General features: G+C 45.5%; 1 protein-coding gene across 1 annotated transcript in view; it reads right to left on the bottom strand.

Annotated features, from left to right (window-relative positions):
- Nucleotides 1-5,358, bottom strand: part of IGSF11 (immunoglobulin superfamily member 11) — a 127,141-nt gene extending 121,783 nt beyond the window's left edge. The window contains exon 1 of the mRNA XM_087757363.1: nt 5,343-5,358. The gene's annotated coding sequence lies outside the window, so the exon portion shown is untranslated. The remainder of the gene's footprint in view (nt 1-5,342) is intronic.
- Between the last annotated feature and the right edge of the window lie 19,894 nt (nt 5,359-25,252).

Here is a 25,252-nt window from a genome sequence, read left to right as displayed (position 1 = left end):
GTACTGCAAGATGGGAGGGCAGGAGAATGTCTCATGCCAGGGGGCACAAAGCTGAGCCTGAGGAAGTTACTACATCTTCTGGTCATTGTTTCTTTTTTATTTTTTCATGGCTATCACTCACCTGCTGAGTGCTGCCGTTGCAAATTCTTGCTATAGACAATATGGAAATAGACTTTATACGCAAACCCAAGAATTTACTGTCAGTGTAATTGAAATCTTAACAGAAATATTATTTGCCTAGATCTAATTACTAGAGAAAAAAAAGAAAGAATGTTATCTGCAAAAAGTCTAATGATAATACAGTTGAAATTGTTTTACACACTTCCTGGCAAACATCCCATCTTTCTCTTTGCAGGGAGGAGTATGGTGCTGAAGCATTCTTCCTCCTCCATCTAAGGTCCATATGGAGCTGGGTTTATACATTTTTCTAGCAACATTTTACATCTCACTCCTCCTTCCTTGGTCTGCAAGTCCACACTGCATCCAGATTTGCTACATATGGAGAACTTTTACATATATTTGATTTCATTCTATTTTCTCTTTAATACTGGCTTTGCCCAGCTCTCATGTCCACCTTTATCTGATCTGGGGTCTACAGCAGTATCCTGCACCTCTTTTCTCATCACCCCATGCCTGTTCTCCTCTGCACTGCATCCTCTGCCCCCTCTTTCAAGGTCTCTTATCACATCATGCCTGCATTTCTCTATACTGTATCAGTATGAGGAGCAGGGAGTGTGCGACCTCCACCAAAGCTGTTCTTTTGAAAACAGGGGGCTCTCAAAAAGATTTGAGGTAGTAGCTGTTGGGTGTTGGTCAGCCAGAGAGCATGTTCTGCTGGGGGAACACATAGTCCTTCAAACCCAGCTAGAGAACTATAGAGGATCAGACTTCTAGGAAACCAATTGGGGTTTTCAGTTTGGTAGCACAGATTCAACTCAATTTAGCTAAATTAAGCCCTTAATAATAAATTCACTTTTGTCTTCATCTGCATGTTCTTCAAAGGGATGCGCTGGACCAACGTATGGGGGGGCTTCATTACCAGTGGACCCTTGGGTGCAACTGGAATATGAATATGAAAGTTCTGAGAAGTCCTAGTTACCACCCCCAGTGTTATTCACTCTGTCTAGACACATCTAAAACTGATCATAGACCAGGTCCAAGTTTTTCAAATGAATTTTTACCAAAAGTGTTTTTCTTCACATTGTGTCTTTTTGTGGAGAGATTCCAGTTTGAGTTTCTCAAATACAGAAAGGATTTGAAAGCTTTTTTCTTAAGCTTTGAATTAAAGATGTTTCCTATGAGGCAACTAAGTTGAGCAAAAAAAGTAATTTAAAAGAAAAAACGTTTCTTACTTAAAATTGCTAATTTGCTAATTTTAACAGGGTCAATATTCAATTCAGACTAGGTTGCTTGGGTCTTTGACCAGTCAGTTCTTCAAAACCTCTAAGGACATAGACTCCACAACTTCTGAGCTACCTATTCCAGTGATCAATTATCCTCAGCAAAAAGGGCATGCCTCCATCTTCTTGATGGCTTCTACATATGCATTGGAAGACAGGTGTTTGTTCCCCTGACCCTGCTCTTCTCCAGGCTGAAGAAAGCTCAGCTTCCTCAGCTTCTCCTTGTTTTCACCTGTGGTAGTGAATCAAAGCCTCTACATCACTGCAACAGTACTTGATCTCAACCCAATTTGATCAGTAGAGAATCATAGCAAGATCATACTGATAACAGGTCATGCTAACCAACTCAGTTTTTCTCAGAGTGGTGTCTGCACTAACATAGTTTAACAATTTAAAATGTATTTAGGACAGGCAAGGTCTAAGTGACTTCCCTGGACATACTACCATTTGAATGATAACAAAGGTACTATGAATTTGTGATTGGGTTTACACTTGTGTGTAAGGTTATGCTTGGACACCTCATGTGGACTTTCAATCCTATCTCCATTGGCTCAGAGCAGCTTCTTCTGAAGTTATCTTCCCCTACCCATTCAACTCCCAGTTTAAAATGGCACAGATTTCTTCTGAGTATAGAAATACCAGCTCCAGTTACCAGGGATACTATGTTCTATAATGGTTTCCAGGAGGTGTCATCAAGGATGAATCCTTCTCCCGAAGGAGAATAAAGCAGAGAGACCTGGCTTTGTCTAGGAAGGCAAAGGCATGCAGCTACAAATCAGATTTTTCAGAAACATCTCCTAAAATGGGTCTTGATGTTGTGAAAAGACAGAGCACAGTCCTTATCTTAGCTGTACCAGAAAAGGCCCAGAGCCACAGAGCAGATCTTGACCCTCCTCAAACAACACTGTTGATTCTTTCCTCCTTAGCCCCATTCCTCATTACTCAGATGTTGCTAGTAAGAAAATCAGAGGACTGTGCAATGATGCATTCATGTTGTTGGATTGAAAATTTAAAACCTTCCCCATTGGATTAAGTAAATGCAGCAAGTAACATGCAATCAAGGGCCAGAATATGTCTTGGCCTACAGCCCAATAAATGAATCCTTAAGGAGCTGGCATCTCACTTCCACACAAATATAGCTCTCTGCTCATTATCAATCCAGTCTGAAATACTGGGGAAGACTATGGGAAAACAGACACCTGGCAGAGATGCTAAGTTATTTCCCTGCATACTGATTTATGCAGCGATACTTCCTAAATCACTAACAAGGGGAGCACAAGCTGCGCAGTGAACAGTAGCCCCAAGGTGCGATGCGGAGGTGCACAGCAGAGCTCCTACAACAGCCTCGCAATTCCTACAGGTAGAGGTATAACAGCAAGGTCTTCAGTGCAGCAACAGCAACACAGGGCTTTGACTGACATCCACTTTGCAATCATTTGGCAGGGGGTCCTTCCCTGCAGCGTAAAGGTGCAGCAGTTCAGTTTAAGCCTGCTTTCCCTAGGCTGCTTGACATTGAGAGATGGGCCCACAGCAAGGGCAGCTAATGCCCTTACAGGAACCAGGAGCTCCAGCCTAGCTAGCTTTCCTCATCACCTTGGTCATGCCTATAATAAGGCACAGTGACCTGTTTCTGCCTGGGACAGACCACTTCCTTCACAGGCAAATTCACCTTCTTCTACAGTCTGGTGTTACAGTTTCAGCCCACCAGAAGTCAGGAACCCACACACCCCTCATGAGCAAAACTTCAACCTCTGGTGACCCTGGCACCCAAAACCCACATCATCACCGGACATCCATCTTTACAATGCTTCTCCTGCCCCCTTAAACAGCCTTCCTCAGCTTATTTCCCCTTGGAATCAAACTTGGCTTCCACAAGAGAACGGCTGCAATGACAGAAACTGGGACATTTATGGAAACAGTCAGGAATTCATTAAGCATGAAAGCTTCAATAGTCCAATACTTCACTAGTGAGCAGCATTGACTTCCAAAATAGTCTCAACATTTTTCGGGTGCACTCTCTCTCTCACATCGTAACTTTATGTCCATTTGTACAGCACCAAGCACACTACAGCTGACATTCAGGTATGGCATTCCTAGACTCTACAGCTGTAGAAATAAATGTGATATGCCTAATCGGAGGTGTGATCCAGGCTATAAATTATACAGTCCTGTCAAAACTGAATTAATCATGTACCTTTCACCAGCTCAGCTGTACTTTACCCATTAATCCATCTTTACAGAGATGTATTCTAGTGTTACAAATAACTCATCAGTTTCAAAGGCATTTCTCCCCAAACTATCCCCACTCAGGACAGACAAGATTCAGATTCAGCCTTGGCCTTCGGCTAGTGATGCTTTTCTAGGCATAAAAACCCTGTACAACAAAAACCCTCTCATCTTCAATGGCTGATGGTCTTGAAGGGATAGAAATAGGAGCTTCGTGCTATTAGAGAACAGCAATTCCCAGCTGCACAAAGGGGACACATGTCCTGAAAAGACTCAATATTTTAATGCTATGACTTTTTGTGCATAGAAATGCATTTGAGTCATTTTTAAATGGTTGTACAGCCAATTCCCTTTGAGTTCTGCACAGTTGGATTCATTGAAATGGAGGCAGCTTTGTTCACAGTAGTAGTATTGTTATAGTTGTGAAGGCTTTAGGCTGTAGCTGAGACAAAGTTTGTAGGGAAAGGAATTAATTTTTATTAGATCAGCTAAGAGATGGGGGGGGGGATATCAGACAATCTTTTGGGCATGCAAAGCCTTCAAGATTAAAAAAAGTCTCTGGATCTGAACACAAGGGAGCCAAGGAGGAGAGAATTCTTCCAATAAACATTTTAAGCTCACAAAATTATTCCAGGACTTTTTTTTGCAATAGCAGTTGCCATGCAATGGGCTAAAAAGTTATTGGGGCTATTTCAGCATAAATCATATAGACAAGTTTACTTCAGGACACATGAGGAACAACTTCGTCCAGAAAAGCTTATCTGGCCTGCAACTTGCTCTCATCCACACAACACAGCATAGCAAAGACCTTCCCTCTCCAGCCGACACCAGGCACCTGCAGGTCACTCTTAGCCAAGAGAACAAATGGCTATACCCAAAGAAAACCTTTTCTGCTGGAGTTTAGTTAATTTGCTTTGGGATTTTTTTTTTTTTCCTGGCTGTTCCTAAAAAAAGAAATGCAACAAGTGATGACACAAAGGGAAGTATTATGTACTCAAGAAGTTTGAAGAGAAGCTGAAGTTGCAGAACATCACAGCTTCATCTGGGAGCAAGCCAGGATTGCCAGTCCTAATATTTACAGTGGTTGGAAAGTACAAAACATACACAATTTAATGCTTCTCCAAAAGAGGGCAAGCTCAGCACTCCTTAACCCTTTGTGAGAAGCAAAACAGGTTACTTCTTGGGATCAGTAATAGCAGGAAGAGCAACACTTGTTACAGAAATAACATACTTTTAAGAGGGGAAGGCAAGTGGAGCTAACCTGGGAAGACCATGTATTAAGTGTACTCACAGTCAACCTGAGCCAAAAGTTTTTTGGCCTCTTCCAAATGTAAGGTATTAGCAGTCCCTGATAGCTTTGCATCCCTTGGGCTCTATAGGCTTCTCACACCACAAAGAAGGGAGGAAAATATCTCATTCAAAGATCACCTTTTAGCTGAATTAAACTCTAAGAGGCCCACTGGAGACATACAAAGGTAGTGGCAAGAAGTCATCTCCCTCAGTGCTCTAGACACCACAAAACATTTTCAGGCTGACTGGGAAAATGCTGCCCCAACTCAGGGCTCAGACAGGTCTGCAACAGGTTGGTTCAGACTGGTCACCAGTAAGTGCCAAATAGGTACAGTGAAATAAGGCAGAGCAGAGTCTCCACCAGCTAATCCAGAAAGAAAACGCTTACCTGCTCTTTCCAGAAGCAGATGTTGCAATAAAGCTTACCTGGGATAGAGGAACACCAAAGCCCCACCACAAGAGAAAAACCAAGCCTTTTTCTTCTGCTATTTAAGTAGGCCTACTGACACCAGGGGATGACCCAACCCAGCTTCACAGCTGGCCCTGTTTATGTAATAATGACCATCAGCAAAACTGCAAGGGAAGACTTTCGAGGCCCTGTCGCTTGCCTCTATTAATACCATTTCCTCATTTAGCTCTCACAAGTTTCCTAGCAACATCCTTGCATGCACATTAACACATATTAGATCTTGCACAGACACCTGTAGAACAGTCAGGGCTGAAAAACTTTGCTTTCATGTTGACTCTGAGGGGAAATCAATTTGCTTCAAGAAGCAAACCCCTTCAAGGCAGCAAAGGCTACCAACACACTCATGACACGTTTGTGAAACCATGGAGCTCTTGGTGAAGTGAGAACCTGCTGCATCCGATTTCATTATTGGCATTTTCCATGTAAGAAGGCAGTGGGTTATCCTCTCCCTGCAGCTTTCAAAGGAGGAAAATGTCAATACACAGAATAATGCTCTGAGTAACACATAAGAAGCCTAAGTAGCCAGACAGGCAGGCACTGGACACAGGGTCAAAAGGAGCACTTCTACACAACCCGTGTCAAACCCTCCATGTGTCTAATATCTGCCTGCTCTGGCAGCTGGATGCCACCATTATTTCTCACTGCCCGAGACAGTGGCTTTCCTGCCCAAACCAGCTAGCGGATGGGTTCACCTTCCCCAGTACCACCTCAGTGAATCCATCATGGAGGAAGGACTTGTCCCACTCTGCTGGGTGGGTTCAAACTTCACGCTTCATGTACCAACAGTGTCTGCACACCAGGGAGATGAGGATTCACCAAGGGCCCATGGCAAAATCTCAGTAACTAGCAGGAATGGTAAACTCCTCTTTGATAAATCTCACTTGCAGCAGTGACATAGGGATAAATAACACCCTGGGCTGGGGCAGGGCAGAAATCGCACCATGTCCCTCATACCATTAATGTATACCAGGACCTCCCAGGAGTAGCAGATCGGCAGCATTTACCTACCACATTTGCCATGTGAATAACACAGAGCTGCACAACCGGCTTGGACTAAAATCACTTGGAGGCTCATAGACAAACAAGGAGCATTTGGGACACCCCTCAAGGTGATCAAGACAGTCTTGAGGGCTTGGAGGTCACAACACTCCCAGTGCTCCTCACCCTGCGCTCCATTTCCATTCTCTGCAGGAGCAATTTGAATCACAATTTTTCACTTGCCTGGAAAGTGATTCGGAGCATGCTTTGAAGCCCACACGTACCCCACATCTTGCCCTGCTGAAGCTTCATGCAGTAGAGATGTGTATGGTGCAAGAAAATTGCCTTGAGCTGAAATGCACGCTTTAGGGAGAGTGCTTTGCTTTTGAGGCAATGACAGCCTTGTCTTGCCTGTTGCCTAAAAAGGGGATCATGAGAAACATCTCAATTTGCTGCTGCCTTTCAAATGGGGTTTCTAGCCCTGGGAAAGGCTAATGCCAGTGTGTAGGGCTCCACTAGACTTGGGGGGAAGCCGGTGCCTCACAGGGCCGTACCCGGCAGCAGCCAACTGGAGCAAAGCCACCAGTGGGAAGTGTGCGTCTCTCCGATTAATGCTCTCAGGCTGCCTGTTGACAAAAGCAGCAAGAGGATTTGTAATGCCTAAGCTTATCATCATCATGCTTTGAGAAAATCCCTCTCCAAGAAACAGTGTAAATAAGTAAAGTTTTACAAGTTAGCGGACTCTCCTAATTGAGTAACCTTTGTAAATTAATAACATTGAAGCAAATCTGCAAAGACTCTGATGACTTTCTGGAAGATGTCTAATAAGGTTCAGGTTTACTAAAGCGCCAGAGGAGCTGGTCCCGAAACCTTATCGCAATTTGTTGAGACACTAATGATAACTAGCTTCTAGAGGTTTATTCAAGAGCATGGCTATAGGGGCAGAAGAACCATCAGTAGGTCTTCCCTCCTGACCCAGCGAGTTGCTAGTCCTTCCATTCCTACTACTGTGCAGTCCCATAGTGAGTGGGGAGGTCATGTCTCTCCTTCCTTCAAGGAGGTCCTGTGGTACAACAGCGAAAAACCATCCTTGGAGCACCTTTCAGACCCAACGTGGAAAATCTCAGGAGTATCTCTGTGTGTCGCTGTTCCTGCCTGAGAGCTCCACGTCCTCCCACCCTGAGCAAACGCGTTTAATAGTTTAGCATCAATAGGTGAAACGTGAAAAAATGCTTGGATTTTATTGCCATTTTTGTTGCACCTTTTGTTTTGCCTTCCCCCATTCCAGCCATTACCAGCTTGGTCTCCCTCAGGAGAAGCTGTGGTTGGGTGAATAATGCAAAGTGAATACAGTTTTTTTTTTTTTCTTTGGATGAACTTTATCTTTCTTTGCTCATGGACACTGACAGCAGTTCCTGCTACAGCATTTACTGTTTGAATCTATTAGGCCATCCACACTGTATTTATTTTGACTTTAATGGCTGTGAATATTCACATGCCTTTCAGTCACATCGCTCAGAGCTTGCCCACACATAAAACTGTGCTGGTGTTACATGCATTTAGTTGAAGGCCCCCCGCCTTCGCTTGCACTCTATAGGATTGGAAACAGCTTATGATGATCCAAGTTAAGTCTGTAAGGAAATTATGAATTAAAAAGCAGATGTAAGCCACTTTTATACTGACATGAGAGAGCTCAGGGAGGAGATTGCGCTGCTTTAACTAACCCAGGGCACAGCCGTGAGTGAGAAAGGCCTCAGGCAATGGAGAGGTGCCTTCTCTCAGATTCAGCCATGCCAGTGGAAGAGCAGATGTACCTCAGCTTGCTCTCGCTGCCCTTCCAAGGATGGGGGGCCGACACAGCACTGCTGGGAGACCGGTTCACAGGTGCCTTCAAAATCCAAGCCATGGAAAAAACAAATGGATTAGCTGAAGCCATCAAAATGGTTGGCGTGAGTTAAGCTTGAGGATTTTGCACAACTAGGATGAGGGAATGAAACTCACACAGCTTCCCTGGCAGACTGGGCAGGGCTGGCAACTTCCAACAAGGCAGCAGCACCAGCGAGCTGGGGTAGCTGTCTTTTCCATCAGTACAGCTACCTCTGCTCACCTATGGAGGCTTAAGGCAAAGGCAACTGGCATCACCCCCACCCAGACCAAAACCTGTTTGGATGCCAATGCAGCCCACACCACTTGCGGCAGTGGCCTGCTGTGCCCAATGCAACAGCAGTGAAGGGAAAGACAAGGGCTTCCACCATATGCAGTGCCCAGCTCTCGAGCAAAGTAGGCTAGACCAAGGGGTGCAAAGTATGGGACAATGACCCACTGCCTGCTTCACCTCAGCCAAATCATTGAGCCAGGCTGGCTCAGAGGGCATGTAGGACACGGACTTCTAGACATGCAGGTCATGAGAAGAGGAATGCTTCCAAAGGTCCATCAACAGCAGTCGCTCCCCAGAGTCCTGGCCTAGCCTCAGTCCTTCATCCTCAAAGCAGTCAGTCTTGCTGACATGTCTGAGAAGCCCTGAGATAGTGCTGAGTAGCAGAAGGCAGCCCCGGCTCAGGCAGTGGCCTGATGTGTACAGAGAGACACAGGTAGAGGTCATTCCCACCGCACGCAGATTGATCAGCACCACACAAAAGCAATGCCCCATTCACACTGGGCTGCTCTCCATGCTCACAGCTCCTGAAGCTCTCCTGGCAAGGAAATGGATGTTAGGATCCAGGCAACACTGATGCCGACCTGGTTCAGGTCTCTTTCTCTAAATTCATTGGAAACTCATCACCCAGAGGACAGGCAACCCTGCTGTGGCCACAGACAGCAAGTGTTTTGTGCAGCCTGATGGCATTCAACCTAGGAGAGCAGCATCTCTGGAAAAGAGTAGAGTGAATGGATGTGGGATCAGGGACTGGTACCTGAGCTATGTTTCTCATAGCCCCCATATCCCATTCCCTTTGCCCTCTTACACCTTGGATGTGTGCGGTAAGGTTCAGATCAAGCCCAAAGTGAGAGAGGAGGGCTTGTCCCCACAAGCCAGGTCTTCTACAGGACAACAGAGCACCTCTTTTTGCCCTGACCACAAGAAAGGGAAAATAAGCCATGCTGTGATCTTTTGAGGAACATGGAGTGGGATAGGGATGAGGGACACAATGCACAAGACCATGGGACTGCTCTCATGGGGTAAGCAGGAGTGAGACCTCCAACACCTGCAACAGGACACGCAGTCTGTGGGTTTAAAACAGGAGAAATATATTCCTTCTACACTACTAGAAGCCAAACTTACTTTGGAGCTTGGCAAGCCAGAGATACTATGCCATGGCAAGGTCTTGCTCTTAATATTTAAATATGAGTAAAATCCCTTTGGCAAGTAAGTGCCTGTCTGCAGTAAAACAAAGAGACTTTTTTGCCAATGCATCAAGCAGAAGTGAAATTTTACTTGCTTGCATCCCAAGACGCACAGCACAAAATACACTCCTGAACTTTGGGCAATATTTAATTGTCAAAGTCAGTTCTCTGTAAGTGCAATTCTATTCCAGCCTTGTGGCATCTGCAGACTTACAAGCTACATGTCCCACAGGAAAGCACAGAGGAGGAGATGTTCATATAGGGGGAAATATGTATTTACAATGCATCCGCGTTGTGCAGCTGCACTGTGTGTTATTACACCAGCTTCTCATTTTTTTTAAATCAGATCACTGCAGAAAGAGCTCAGATGTGATGGTCTAATGGAACATCAAAATATGAAGGTTGTTTGCTTTAAGAAAAAAAAAGCATGAAAGCTGCTCATAAATCCAACAAAATTGATTGGTGTATGAAATCATTCCAGTCAATAGATACAAAGGTGAAGGAAGTGGCGAGAAACAGCAGCTGAAGGTGCTCATAGATAGAATAAAGGAAGATAAAGAAGCAACTCAGCAGTGTTTCTCTCCTACCCGAGGAGCTGAACTAAGCTCCTCGCAGCCTTACACTTCAGGGAAGCAGGACCCTAAGCCAAGCTGAATCCCAGGGCTGTCGTGGCTCTCACAAAAGCCCAGCCATGCCAGTTGCTGCTGGCTAGATCTCCTGCTGGGCTTGTTTGGGGAACAGTTCCTCCTCGTCCCCTCGGTGGATCTCGGTGCAAGGGGAATGTGCCAAGACCAGTTGACACAGGTCAGCCTCTTCTGCTCACAGCCTTCCAGTCCCCCACTGCCCCCACCAGCAAAGCAAATCAAACTTCTCCAGGAAAGTGAGGCACTGTGCAGTCCCGGCTTCCCTGGTTTTCATGCTACCAGCTGGTCTAATTTCTCTTGACATTTCTTCCGTAACAGCAACTGCAACGTGTCAGGATTAATTAAGCCAAACAGTGGGTGAGTCTCAGAGGAGAACACACATCTGCCGTGATCTGCCCCCACTTAAAAGCCAAGGAGCCTTTCCTGGCACGAGGAGGGGAAAAGGGAGAAGGAAGCAGGAGTGGTGAGGCATCTTCCAGCGGAAGGAGCACAGTGAGCAGCATTGAGCTGGCAGGGTTCAGATGAACACCAGCACAGCCACAGCTCTCCAGCCTGACAGCAAGCGCCTTGTGCCTTGTTATTTAGCCCTTCAGATAGACTCCAGTAGTTTTTGCAAGGCAAGCATTAGAGGCCTAGAAGGCAATTAAGACCACTTCTCCCCAGATCTGAGCATGGAACAGAGTTTCTTGGAAGATTCCCAGTGAGAGGGTCAGAGATCGATGCGTGTCTGTGCTCCAGAGACAGGGTCGACCCTCCATGTGCAGCCCAAACAGTGGCCTGTTGCTGAGGAGCACAGCTATGTTCCCCAGTCTCAGGCTGGGAAGGAAAGCAGATCCCAAATACAACTAAGAACCAACACAACCGGAGATGACAACACAAGATGCTAAGCACATAGCAGCTGCTTTTTGTGAAGTCACTTTTCCCCTTCCTGACTGTGGCCAGGAGAGGTGTTTGCACAAGAGCGTGTGCAGCGGTAAAGGATGCTCATACCTCCTGGTAGCTGCAATAGCCAAATGGCGGCACAGTATCCAGCCATTTTCCTTGGGCGCCCTTCCCAGCTAGAAGGTGAGACTTGGATCAGCCCCTCAGCTTAGCAGGTCTTGGTGGCACTCGGTGCAGAGGCACCTGCAGAAACACAGGTCGAAACAGGAGAAAGGGTATTCAGTGATCTCGCAGTATTTGGTCACTAACACAAGAAGATGACCCTTGGAAATGCCTGGGATGTTCTCCCTTCCCCTTCCTCTTTTCAGTTGCTTCTCTCAGTTCCAGCCCTGCTGCCAAACCTTTCATCCTTCCAGCAGTCAGATGAGGAGCCATGGGTAGTCTCCTCTGTGCTTCCAGTTCAGCCTTAATTCACACAAGTTGAGCCCTGTCACTTTTACCAAGGCGGCATGTGGCTCAGTAATAAAAGAAATTCCCACAATTGTCGTAATGTTTTAAGGCAGGAAAGGTATATTTTAGTAATAAAAAGAAGCTGTCGCAGTAACCAGTAATACATGTAGGATAGACATGTCAAAACATCCTGTACAGACATAATTACCTAAATACTAGTGTTGGTTGATTATCAAAAATCCTGATCCATGAATCAGCCCTCTGCTTGACTCACTCTGCGTGATGTCGTTGTATGTCAGTATCTGGACAACCGCAGAAATGCTAGGCTGAATGTCTTCTAATTTTAGCAAAGATTTACATTTGTCCAAAAGACTTCACCAACAGTGTATTTATTATCATGCTCTTAAAATTAATCCTCTCATCAGAGATCACAGACAGAGATCGCTGCATAACCAAAGAGGCCAACTACAGACAGAATGACAAATAACTCACAGCAAAACCTGTAACTTATTAGTCAAAACTGTTTATTAATAACTTTTGAGAAAACCTACTGGGAGAAAAACAGGATTGAGACACAATTCATGCACAGAAAAAAGAGTGTTACATAAGCACTGAGCAATTGAGCCCACTTTACTTGGTAGTAGTACTAGAACAACAATCTCTAAGCTTTGTTGTACAGATGTTACAATACAGGGTGTTAAAGGGTTTGACCTTATTTGTCATACTCTGCATTCTTCAAGCACTAAGACAAAGTCTCAGAAGAGACATCCAGCCATATTTCTGCTCCCATTCTATCAAAATAACTGTTGCTATTTGGCAGCAGGTACACCAATCAAGCCAGGCTGGGTACAGAAGAGGATGCAGGATGCTTAGAGGTCTGTGTTTTTTTCTATACATGACGTTCTTGCAAACACACAGAGTTGTGGATTCTCTCCCTGGCACAATCTTGGTACATATTGGTCTATGTATTATGCATACAGATATAATGGTGTATACAACCGATTACAGTAAATCTCTTGTGCTCAGCCATCTCTAGATATACCTGGATCTTAAAATTCAAGCCTGACTTCATACCCAAGTCCTTCCTTGCCCCAACACTGATTAAGAGCTCCATCTCTGTCAGGGTCCATAATGAAGAGGCACTATGTCTCCAGAGACACGGCATACAATTCTCAAGGTCACTGTATGTCCTTAGGCATACTCCATCTGCATCCACGCCCCACAGCTTATTGCACTTTAAGCCTGTCCACATGGTAAGTGGTTTTCTAATACCAGCCATAATTTTGCACCCAGTTGGCATGTGGAAGGCTATATTAAGCCCAGACGATTAATGCCGTCTTTGCTGAGAAGCAAGAAAATAGTCTCTGTGCTATTATACTCCGTCAGCTTTCCCAAACACTTCAGGCTACTAATTCTGAGGACTTTTTGACTGAATTGACATAAAATGCTTCCTTCCCCTCTTGTTGCTTTTTAAATGCTTTAGGTTATTTTTATACTGCAGTCTCAGAGGTCGTTGGCAAGAGCATGTTCTGCTTCCCACCAGGCACTCGAGGAAATTTATGAAGACAGTCAGGTCCCATTTGTTCTGGTCACCCTCGGTGGGTTTACATGTCAGCATAACATGAATGAGCATCAAATTGTTGTTTGTCATCAGAAGCCTCCTGGGTCTGTCCATGGGGAGGTGTTTTGGAACAGATACAGTGGTTACTGCTTTCAATAGATACAGGAAGAAAATGTGGTCATCGGTAGATGTGAAACTGGAGAGACGCCACCTGGAAAGAATTAAGAAAGTTCTAGGAAGTCCATCAGAGTAAAACTGGGAGAAGAAGTCGTTTATAAGATAGGCAAGGTGGGTGAAAGTTTTGAGAAAAATACATATTTAAATATTCTTGACTTCTGGGACCGAATGTTTTGTGAACACATCATTCAGAAGACACTCCAGCTCAGGACTCAGTTTCCAGATACTTTCTACCTCTTCGTAGTGTGAAATGAAGTGGAAGGACTGGTCTTAAATACTAGGCTGATATTCCCAGAGAATGAGAGATTACGCTTTGGTAATCACTTTTTGCAGGAGCTTGCTATTGCTATTGACTGACAAGGCACACACCGAGGTGAGCTTTGAAGTTCTGGAGTGAGTTAAACTGTGTGCAGATACAGCCAGTGTGAGATGTAGGTGCCTGGACTGTAGGTACCTACATGTGAACTAGGGGCCAAACGTCTGCTTACAGTCAACGAAAACGCGGTCGATGCAGGCTGCGGAGTCTGGAGAGACATTCAGCCAACCAACTGTGCCTGCTTCAGCAAGAGCAGCACAGGTCTCCAAACTGCATCGCCTGCATTGACTGGATCTGTGCTGACTGCAACGTCAGAACTTTCCACACACCCACATTTAAGCAATGGAGTTTGGAGCTAAATCCTGCTGTCAGTAAGAGGCTTTCGAAATTCCCTCACTGTCAGAGGCCAAGGTGAAACAGGCTTCAGTCACTGTGTGTCCAGCTGGCCTTGCCTTACCATTGTGTCCTGGTTTTTTTGTAGCGTGCTCTGACTAATATTAGGTATTTGCCTTTCAAGTGCCAATTGCAAACACAGTGTGCCCTGGTATCAAATACATAGGTTATTCTTTGGTTGCTTTATAACATCATAATCAGTGAGACTTTAATTTCTCTGACTCATGTCATCCAGGTAATGGGACTTCAGCAATTTTGAACAAAAATCAGTCTGAGGGCAATCAATCAGACCATTGATTTGTATGCACAAAATGAGATGCTGCTCAACTGCTACATTTTGACATCCACTAAACAGGAGCTACAGTAGTACAGGAGCGAGAACTGGATGTTTAAAGTCCCCACTGTAGATAAATTGCCTCAGCAGCCTTTCTCCTGTCCACAGAGCTGCCATCCCTTAACCAAGAAGCACTTTCTGTATGGATGCTGTATTTTGCTGGCTGTCTTCCCATGAGCTTTGTGAACAGGCAGTTCCAGCGATGCAAGCTCCTCACTTGGAACAGAGAGGGTGTTGATGAAAGCTGCTTTCAAGTCAGTTCAATCCCTCTTGGATCAAATGATGTTTGGGAGACAGAGGACCTTCTGTTGCAGCAGTTAGAACAAAGTTATTTGTTTTACTGTGGTTTACGATGTCAGCGCAGTCACGTGCAGAACACAGCCGACACAAAGGCCTGTACCGCTGCTCTTGTGCACCACCATTTCAGCGGGAATCCTAAAATCTGGGTTAGTTCCTTGGTGTCTGACCTTTAAAAAGGCCACAGAATAGGGTGTTTAAATCTGCTATCTCTGCGTCTGCTCACAAGATTTTTTTCTTATGGAGAGAGCTAGCAGCATACTTTCTACAGCTTCCAAGTGGCTAAATTTTCCAGTCCTGGGCAATGTAATTTCTGATAAGGCTAGGTTGCCCATGCAGAAAATAAGAAAAGAGCAGTAAACATATTATTCTCCTGCCGTCCAAGATGTCCTAACATCAGAAGTAATCATGTACTCAATCTTTCTCATTCCTGACAAATTCTGAATTGGCAAAGTCCATGGCCCGATCCTCCACTCTTGGTGGACTGCAGGGTCACCTTCTCAGCGCAGGAGCTTACTGGTGGAAGCTCCTGGGGGATCACGTATTTTATGTCTGAAGAGTATTGCCTTTACCATTCTTATAAATAACACAATAGAAACTTCAGTATGATAGATTGCATCTTTTTTTTCAGGCAGAAGATCACACCCAGTTTTGTGATTTATACAAATGCAGACTAGCCATTTGCCTTCTAAGACAGATGAACATTATGGAGATCTTTTCTCGCATGTTGTTGGAAAGCTGAAAGACAGTCTATTACAAAATCGATACTAAGGCTTCGGCGAAGAGGGAGGAAATAATCTGTCCTCCATATCCTGGCTGGATAGGACAATATACTGACGAGGTGGATAATGACAATGAAACACTGGAATAGTTGCTCAGTTTGGGGAGTGCAGAGCCTCTACCGCTCAGATGTGCTGAGCACAGGTTATACAGCTGGCAGGAAGGACACCAGAGAAGCTGCTCCTGCCTTTTGGAGGGGAATTGATTAGGATAACTTCTCAAAGTCTGTTAAGGCCTACAGTTCAGTAAAAACTACAGGATCTGGTCAGGATCAAAGCCCCACAAGCACACATCAGTAACCCAGGCCAGACAGGACAGTGGATGCATTAGTATGAGACCTGTGTCCCACGCTGCACTGACTTCTGCATTCCAAACCATCTGCTGGAGACAGCAGGAGTTTGGATGTGCGGGAAAGGAGGACTGGTCCTTGATATTCAAACAGTGAGAAGCTCATAGGATATGGGCTGCAAAGAGCTCTCTGCCTCATGCAAAAACATTGCAAAACCCTTCACTTGAGTTACTTGATGCAAAATATCGCTGCTTATTGGTGCTGGAGCTGCTAAATTAAATGTGTTACTTTCTATAAATCCTTCCTGTTGTCAGTGGGTTGCCTCTTACTTATGGCCATTGTCCCTTTTGTTGCTACCAAGGAAAGAAACATAGCAGAGAGCTTTTGTGTAATGAGCCATCACATTTAAACATCATTTGTCTCAGTTGTTTTCCTTTTCTCATCTACCTTTGCTCATTAAACTCCACCCTGCTTGGCTGTTAACAGCATAATCACGGGGAGCAATAGCATCACGAGATTCCTTGTACCAGCATGATGCTGCTACCCCTGCTGCTTTCCCCCTATTCAGCAGCTCTGATGGGTCTGTGCTTGCTTAGCATTAAAGCCAGGGTAGCAGCAGCTTCAGAGCCAGCTTACTCCGAAGGCCAAACAGCTGGAACTGTGCTTCCCCATATGGAGCAGGGTTTCGGATGGATTTTCTTGGTGCTGCCTGTGACGTTCACCTTGTCCTTTTGCACGTCTGTTGCAGTCATTCGCCAGCCCCTTGCCTCCACAGAGGGCGTGGGGTGAGGGAGAGAGCCATCAGTCTGTTCTGTACAGATGGCACATCAGCTGTGGCAGCACTCAGTGGGGACAGGGGACAAATACAGAAGAAGTGAGGTAGAGGAGTGGTGTTTGTGCCCTTCTGCAGAGGTGCTGCAGGAGATCCTAGCATAAGGGTTCTCCTGTGCTTCCTTTCCTGGCTAGGAGCTGCAGCAGTACCCAGCAGTACCTGTTGCTTGCTGTGTTATCTGAGTGAAGGAACACGTGTGAGCAGTTCAGCCTGCAGTTCGCAGCAGCCGAGTAAGTCAGGGCGCCAGTGGTGGGAGATGCTGACTGTGGAGCTGTCACTCTTCTGGCTCATGGGCAAACAGCTGAGTCTGGAAAAGCCACAAGTGGGCCAGTGATCCTACGGTGCTAACGGGGGCCTTGTTAACCCTGTTAGAAAGGCAGGTCCTCAAAGGAAGTGGCCATGTCCTCCCATCTGCACCACCATTAGCTGGTTCTGTGTGTTTCTCACCTATACTGGTCAGATTGAGGGTTTGTGTGGGATCTCATCAGAGGATAAATCAAAGACCCTAAGTTCAATAAAATCAAAGACCCTAAGTTCATAAAACAGGGAAGACTAGCCATGAGGAAGACATTTCTGAGAACATATTGTAGCCGCAAATCCCTGTAGAGATGGTCAAATTTGAGGCTTCCTCCCAGACCACTAGGAATACTCAGCAGACACCATGACCTGCCACCAGTGGGGAGGTTAACATCAACCTCAAATAAAGTCCATCTGCCATTTCTCCAGTCTCTCAACCTTCCTGTGAGCTGAAGGCAACGAGGTCAGAAGATATGCACACATTTAGGGTGTGCATATGCTCACTCTTTGCTAACCTACCGTGTGGCAACTCTGCTTTGACCCACAGGCAACCCTAAACATCTCTTCTTGGGCTTAACCGACCATCACAACTACAAGGCTCACAAGCAAAAGTATTCCTCTGGCAGAATGAGGAGCCAAGAAGCAGCACTTTTCGAATGGGTGGCAAGTGTGCTTCTTTGTCACCACCCAAACTACCCCTGCCCACATGCACACACAGCGCTGAGCCCATCTTTCCCAAGGCAGACAGGCTGTGGCTTCTTTCTGCAGACAGTTCAGCCTCAGAAAGTCAGAGCTGAACATCTACTTACCCAAGGCTTAACCCAGTGAGCTCTATGAGTGGGGTTCAACCTCTTCCATAGTGCAACCCTACTCCAGTCTTACAGAAGGGCAGAAGAGTTGCAGCTCCCCCATGCTCACTACATGTTCCTCATCTTCATCTCCCCTTTTTCCACCCACCCAGGTTGGAAAACGCTCTTCCAGCCTTGCTAATTATTCTGTGTACCTTTCCTTCACAGGGAAAAAGGGCACTTTCATAACATGTCTGACACTGGCACAACAGAGCTGATTCCTCTTTTATGAAGGGCTTGATCCAGAGCCAGGGAAGTCTCTCTTGCTCCTCTTTGATTCTTGTTGTCCAGATCCAACTTATCCTTTTAAAGCTACACTCTTTATTCAGCAATACCCTCTAGATTTTGTCAGTGTAAGGAAATTTTACCAGTGTAAACTAGGTTATGAGATTGAAAACTAAGTAGTTTTAGTAGTTTTATTACTGGCAAATATATGGATAGAAATTCCTTTCCCCCTTTGTTTTAGTGATGTTTTGGAAGAGGCTTAAATTAAACCAAAAAGTCATTTATTCTAAAAGAATGCCTGCAGGGGACATAAACCAATAGTGCCTTAATTATGCTTGTATGCTCATTGTGATTGCTTTAATGTTTCTAATTACAGTGGTAACACTTCTCCTGTTTGACAAGCCGGGAAGACAATTTGGCTCAACCAAGGAGGCTGGAGCATGGGTTATGGGAGATGTACATCACCTTCCAAAATGTCTTGCTCCTGCCAGCTTGGAAAGAAAGGATGCTCTCATTGGCATTCTGTTATTTCAGCCTGTTCTTCCTCTGGGGCACTGATGGGGTAGCGTTTTCAATGACAATGCAGTGGCAATGAAAATGCTGCTGTTGCCACTTTTGGCAAGAAAACTTTGCAGAATCATATATGCAGAATCATATATGCAGAATCGTAGAAAATAAAGTTGAAAGAAACCACACAGAATGATCTCTGCTTTCCTTCTGGGAGAAGACAAGATCATTTCAGTGTGTTCATCCAAACTTCTCTACAGGCAGAAGGCCCCGAGCCATTTATTCCTGTGCTTTATTACTGCACCATTAGTAAAGGCTTCTTAATGCCTAACCAGATCTTCCTTCTGTTTAAGCCAATTACATATTGTCCTGTCCCCCAGGAGACGCAGCGCCGATTATTACTTCAAAGCAGGTTAAGGCCCATACAAATTTAACAGTAAACACTGGACTGTGAGTGAGGTATCTCAAGACTGACACTTATGTATGTCTGGATGGAAGCCACAGCCTGGACAATTCTGAAGGGGTCTCCATAGACAGTATAAAGTGCTAAAAAACTTCACTGCAGAAAATTTTAATCCAATTTGCTTAGATGGAAGAGAAGGCTGGGAGCTTTTTCCTAATGCCTACAAAAATGCGTTTCTCTTACATCCAGAAGAATGTTAATTCAGATCCCTTAATAACATAGTCTGAACTATAATTTAATTGGTAAGCAATAGATGATATTTATATCTCAGTAAATTTAATCCTAAGTATCTGACTCCATTTGAATGCTAGAAATCTTTGAGTCCAGTGCTACCTAGCATCCTCCAGCAATATCCCGAGGAGCCAAATGACCTCTATTGGTGTGTGTTTCCAGCACACCCCATGAAATGGTACCTCCAGTCTCCAAGGAGAAGGTCAATGGGAAGAGGTTACTCCCAGAGCTAACAGCACTCCAACTACTCCTAATTCAAGAGCTGGGCTGGGGCTAACAAACTAGAGTACTGCTCCATGCCATTCGTGGTGAAGTAGGTAGGACCTTCCAAACTGACCCATTTCCAAAAGTCAGCCTCTGAAAAGCCAGCATCTTCTCCAGCTGGCAATCCTATTTCTGCCTCTCTGTCCCCTATGCCACAGGTACCGCTCCTGTGTACTAAATTTGTGTATTTCGTATGTCCCCACACACATTCCTCCCCATTACATTAATTCTACCCCGAGGACTGTAGAACTGTTCACACCGTTCAGGAACACGTATTTGGTGAAGAGCAGAATATGGCTGTACTTCCCTCCTATGCCCCCCCCCAGCCTCCACCAATTTGTGAGAAACAACTTGAACCAGAGCTAGCATCTTCATATTTAAAAAGACTTCAGTGGATTGACTTCCAGGAACTGGATGTGGGAAGAGTTTCTAGTGTCTCAGCTCCAAGAGAGCAGTGCCCAAGATTTAGGCACATCTTCATGGCCAGACAAGCGTTTTGGCACCATGTTATTCACTGCCAAGCCAAGACGGCCCAATTAAAACCACAACAAGGGCAAAAGAAGGGAAAAAAAGAAAGAAGTCAACTGAGTAATGCTTTGAATAAGTGTATCACTCTGATTGTAAGCAGCTCAATCCCATTTTTAGTCTTAGACCCAGACCCTGTATGTGCTTGGGTCCAAACATGGAAACCTGAGAGTATTTCCTTCCTGAAAACACTGAACCCATGTCTTTAAAGGTCAGTGGACAAACTCCTTGTCAGTGCTCTCTTTTCCTGGTTCATTCTCTAATGCTCTCTTTGATGGCATCCCAAGAAATTTCCCAGTGTCCATCCTGCCCCGTTCCACCCACCATCATAGAAGATCATCCCTTCCTAGCCACCAGCCCCCTCTGCTCCCAGGATAGCACATCGGGTCTGATTTCTATAGGCACCAGACCGCTCCTAGTTCTGCAGAGAACAGTAGTTACTCAGAGCCAGGTGGAACACACACTTGTCCAAGCCCTGCAGGTTAGGACATTCATGAAAGTTAAGGTAAATTAAACCAAAGATGTGAAATGAATGCATATGAATTAAAGCATGTTAAGCCTTGCATGGACATTCGGGGATAAAGTGACCTTGCTTTGCTTTTGTTTAATTGCCACCATAGTGAAGCGAGGCCATTTTCCTTCTGCATCAGAGCACCCACACAGAGGTTTAATGCACTTCGACTTCTGCGCATTAACTCACACCTCACACTAATTTGTCTTAACTCCCCATGTAAACAAGCCCTCGGAGGACTGGTTTTTTCCTCTCTCATGTGACAGTTCACTTTATCACAAAGTGAAATGTGTTGGAGAAAACTATTTGCAGTGAATTTTCCCTCAGTTGCGCCTGCAGTGACATCTTTGTTGTGAATTGCTGCAGAACTTCTCCCTCTGCCTAAGCTTGTCTGCTTTTTTCCTCTTTAGAACACCTATATTGGAACAGCTTATAATTAGTAAAGCGGCATCCCTCTACCAGGCAGATAGGGAACTTTTGGCCTGGTCTACAGGTGGGGTATGGAGGTGATCCAGGGAGATTAACTGCTGGGCTCTGGGTCACACAGGATAGCTGCAGCTAAGCATAGAAATTATCTAAACCCAGGCCTCTTTTGCCCCTGGAAACATCTTTTCTCCTCCCCTCAGTGGGTTTTTCATCAAAAATAGTCGACGAGCTTCTTCAAACCTCAGTATCATGCCAGTTGTGTGGGAAAGAAAAAGAGAAAAATTACTGCCATCTGCATGACTCCCATGCAGGGACAAATCTTTCCCTCTCCCTCTCCTCCTTTTTTTCCATCCCCCCCTTTTTACTTAAGAGCAGTGGGAGACCTTCACATTAAGATACTGAAACCATCACAGTTGGAACAGACAAAACCAGAGTGAGGAGGGAGGTGATGGAGGCTGAGACAATGTATTTTTAGTCATTTCGATGAATTATGGAGACGTGAAGTTGATAATTTATTGAAGAAGAGAAACAGGGGACTCTATGTAAATGTTTTCAGATGAATAATTAATGTGGCTTTCTAGCATCAGGGGGTCTTTAATTAAAGCCTCTGTTAAACAAGGCAAGGCAGACGGGCCCAGCTCCTTGCAGCAGCTAATTGCACCTTTCCCATGTACAGCTACAATTCAGAGATGAAGCATCATTTGCATCAATAAAGACAGACAGATCCTACCTAGGGTGAGTGGCGGGAGGCTGTGGAGACCAGCTCAGTGACCCCAGGGCTGAGGTGGTTTGCATCACATTTTAAATTAGGTTGGCATACAGGTCAAATGAGGGGGTGTGGGGAAGCGAGGACGGAGGGGGCACTCTGGCCGCAGGGCTTTGAGGAATGCAGAAAGCCACTCACAACCCTCCCTGGACTACAGCCTCTTCAAGAAGGACCTATTGATAGAGTTATCCAGCATCTTGCTGTCGCTGTGTGATACATTTGCTTTCCAAAAGCCTGTCCCATGCATGCCTGCCTCCCTGTCCCATGGCGAAAGATGGGTTCCCAGCAGAGGGGAGCACAGCAATAAGGCAGCATTCGCAGGGTGGAGTGAAGAGCAAACCTGTGTCTTCCCACTACCCAGCTGCTATCCTTATCCCCAGCATCCTCCGCAAGCACCTCTCCCTCAGGTGAACATCACGCCTGGACTCTCCCTTCCTTCAGGGATTTCACAGCTGATGCAGAGAGGATGGGATGAAGGTTCACTGTGGATGTCAGTCAGAACAGAGCATCCGCACCCTCTGGTGCCACATGAGGGTGAGACAAAACTGAAGCCTTCTCCCTCACGAGGACTGGGCCTCCCAGAAGGTCTAGGAATATTTCCCAAGAGAATGTGTAAAACCCTGATAGTTTCAGGAATTAGAATGGGACAACTAAGGAATGACAGAAGCTGCCCCAGTTAACACCACTGAGGAGCTTCCAGTATAATCCCAAATTTTTCCAAACAGGGGACAAAGTCTTGTTTTCCTGGAGAATGTTCCCTAAATTAGACACAGATTAATTAGTTTTGACACCTTGGCAAAGAAGCAGTGTCTCACATTTTTTCATTCATTTTTATCACCAATAACATTCATGATAACATTATAAAGTGAGGAGAGAACAAGAAAGAGACAGCCGAAACTTCATTTTTAATACAAAGGGTTAAATCTAAAGTAGGGTAAACAGGGTCCCAGAGCAAATATTTCCAAACACAGAAGATAATAACATGTTTCTTTCCTGCATTGCCAAAGACTGGGCTGAAGGAGACCTCAGGGGGTTACCTAGTCCATGCCAGTCATCTCTGAAAGAGGTTTGCCTAACCTGGTACAGGTATCTCCCCACTTTCTGAAGCCATACTTGGGGCACTCCCTTTTGGCACTGAGCACAAAGACAACCTGGAGAGCATCCCCTCAAGAAAGGTCTCTCTATTCTGCACGAACATGTTGGTTTTCAGGAAAGCACCAAATCTTCAGGATTGCAGGCATGCATTTTCCATTTGCCCACACCAAGGCTATTGACAGGTCTCACATGCGCCTGCGAGCTCAGTGAAGGTTTACTGCTGGCTTTTGTGGAGGCAAACACTGCAAGAAAGTCTTGGAGGATGCACTCGGTGCCCCTGCGAGCAGCTACGAGGCTCTGCTGCTCTCTGCTGGGAAACGCGGACAGAGCCCTAGCAAGAGGCTGTACCAGAAGAGCTGGATTTGCCAGCATGCTCTGGCTTGGTCTCTGCACACAAACACTCAGAGCCACCTGTACAAAATCAGACACCCGGGTGCAGTCTCCTCCTCAGTGTCGCTGTCGGAAGCGGGCCCACATCAAAGGCTGCTGGTGCAGGAGCAGTCTGGGTGCAAGCCAGCAGCCCCAGCCTGCCTCTCCCCCTCGCATCTCAGCCCTCTCTACCTCACGCAGGAGGTGGCTTTCTCCACATCGCTCTCTTGCACTTACACCTGCTCTCCTCCCAGCCTGCAATTCAGTTACTTTCTCAACAACCCTCTGGACGGAGGGCAGAGCAATTACCCCACCATACAGGCAAGGAATCAACGTGCGGGGCAACCGTGCGACCTGCCCAGAGTCACAGGTTGGCACGTGGATGAGCAGGGATGTCTCTCCGAAGACCCCTGCTTCTTCCTCACAGCCTGTTTTTTTGATCATTGCTCCGTGCCACAAAGCTGCTCGTTGCTCTCCAGACCTCAGGAAGGCTTTAACCATGGCTGGCTGCAACTGTGCAAAACCACAGGTCAGAAAGTCTTGGAGCCACAGCATGCAGGGAGGCACGAGGCCATGGCCTCGGGTATCGTCTGGGCTGCGGCAGCCTCGTGGATCGCACAGCCGGTCAGCTCGCCACTCTGGCCAGTAACCTCAGTCTGGGAGAAAGCCTGAGCCCCAACAGTGGCTCCAGCACAAAGGAAGGGGACGAATTCCCCAGCCTGGGGCTGACCAGGGCCCTCTGCCCCTTTAAGCAATGACATTTAATTTTCCGATGGGTTTCATCTCATGAATCCCATTATGATTTTCAAGTACCAGATGAGGTGACAGGAGTTTAAAACGGGCATTTTCAGGATTTGGCTATTATATATATATTTACAGCTCAATAAAATAAGAAGAAATATTCAAAGTGAACAGACTGTGGAAAGTGATTTGTTCCAACTCTTCACTGCAGACTTGCAAGAAACCAATCAAAGAGGCTCAGGAGTGGTTTGAGCGTAATTTATTAACCCAAAAGGGGCCGCATTGTTAACGAAAATTATTTATAGTGAACAGCTCAACCATCTCTACTGAACAACTGTGTGATACTGCAGGGACAAATGCAATGAGTTACTACACAGATAGGACAAAACCAGCAGCAGATCTTTGTTACAGCTGTTAGAAAAAGTGTCCCCAGGAGACAGACACTGAATCTCTAATGGCTATCTTATTTCTCTGACAATTTATTTAAGTTTTAACTTAACAGCAGGAATGATAGCCACGGTTACACAGTGACTCCCAATAAAGGAGCATATTGCTGATCTGCAGCTGGTGTTTTCTTATTTATTTCAAAGTCTTTAAGTTCCAGACTTAGCATATGGTGCCATATAAATAATGATATAATAATACGTTTTTGCTTTCCATGTGCCTGGATAGAAAAAAACCATGTGATTTATGGTACATGAGCATTGTATTTAAGGCATTATTTTGCTCAGAATTTTTAATGCATTTAAAATGCATCTTCTGCTTTTTGTAATCTGTTCTTTTGAAAGAATAAACAGAGCAGTGATGTTTATTTAATGGAGTCATTCATCTTACTTCCTTGCACAAAATCCTAGCTTTCCAGCCCCAGCAGCCAGATCCCTGCAGTAGGCAGTGGGGTTGGAAATGGAGAGATCTGCTGTTTACCAATGAGGCACAGATGAAAGGAAGACATGGGGCTCAAGATTTACCCACAGCAGGACACTATTTGAAGCCAGCAGGCAGCTGAGTACTGCTTAGTCCCATCCAGAAAAAGGATGGAGAGGAGAAACCCATGGGAGAAGTTCTGCAGGGAGTCATGCTGCGGAGAAAACAGCACTGGGATGGCTCAGCGTACAACTACCCATACACACACAACTGAAAGCAGGTGCCTACTTTAGTTCAAACTGTAACTGCAGTTACTTGAGCAAACACCACCCCCCCCGAAGTATGACAGGGATGTAATGGTTTACAGCTTTCCTTTCAGACCCTCGATAAACTAGCTCTGTGAGCTGTGCAGAAATACCTAGCTACAGGACAGGGAAGATCTCCTAACTCACACCTCGAC

Source organism: Nipponia nippon, unplaced genomic scaffold (assembly GCF_047370975.1).
Source record: "Nipponia nippon isolate SJK-2023a ecotype South Korea unplaced genomic scaffold, ASM4737097v1 scaffold_2, whole genome shotgun sequence".
In the NCBI taxonomy this organism is placed as follows: Eukaryota; Metazoa; Chordata; class Aves; order Pelecaniformes; family Threskiornithidae; genus Nipponia; species Nipponia nippon.
This window is presented reverse-complemented; position numbering and strand designations above follow the sequence as displayed.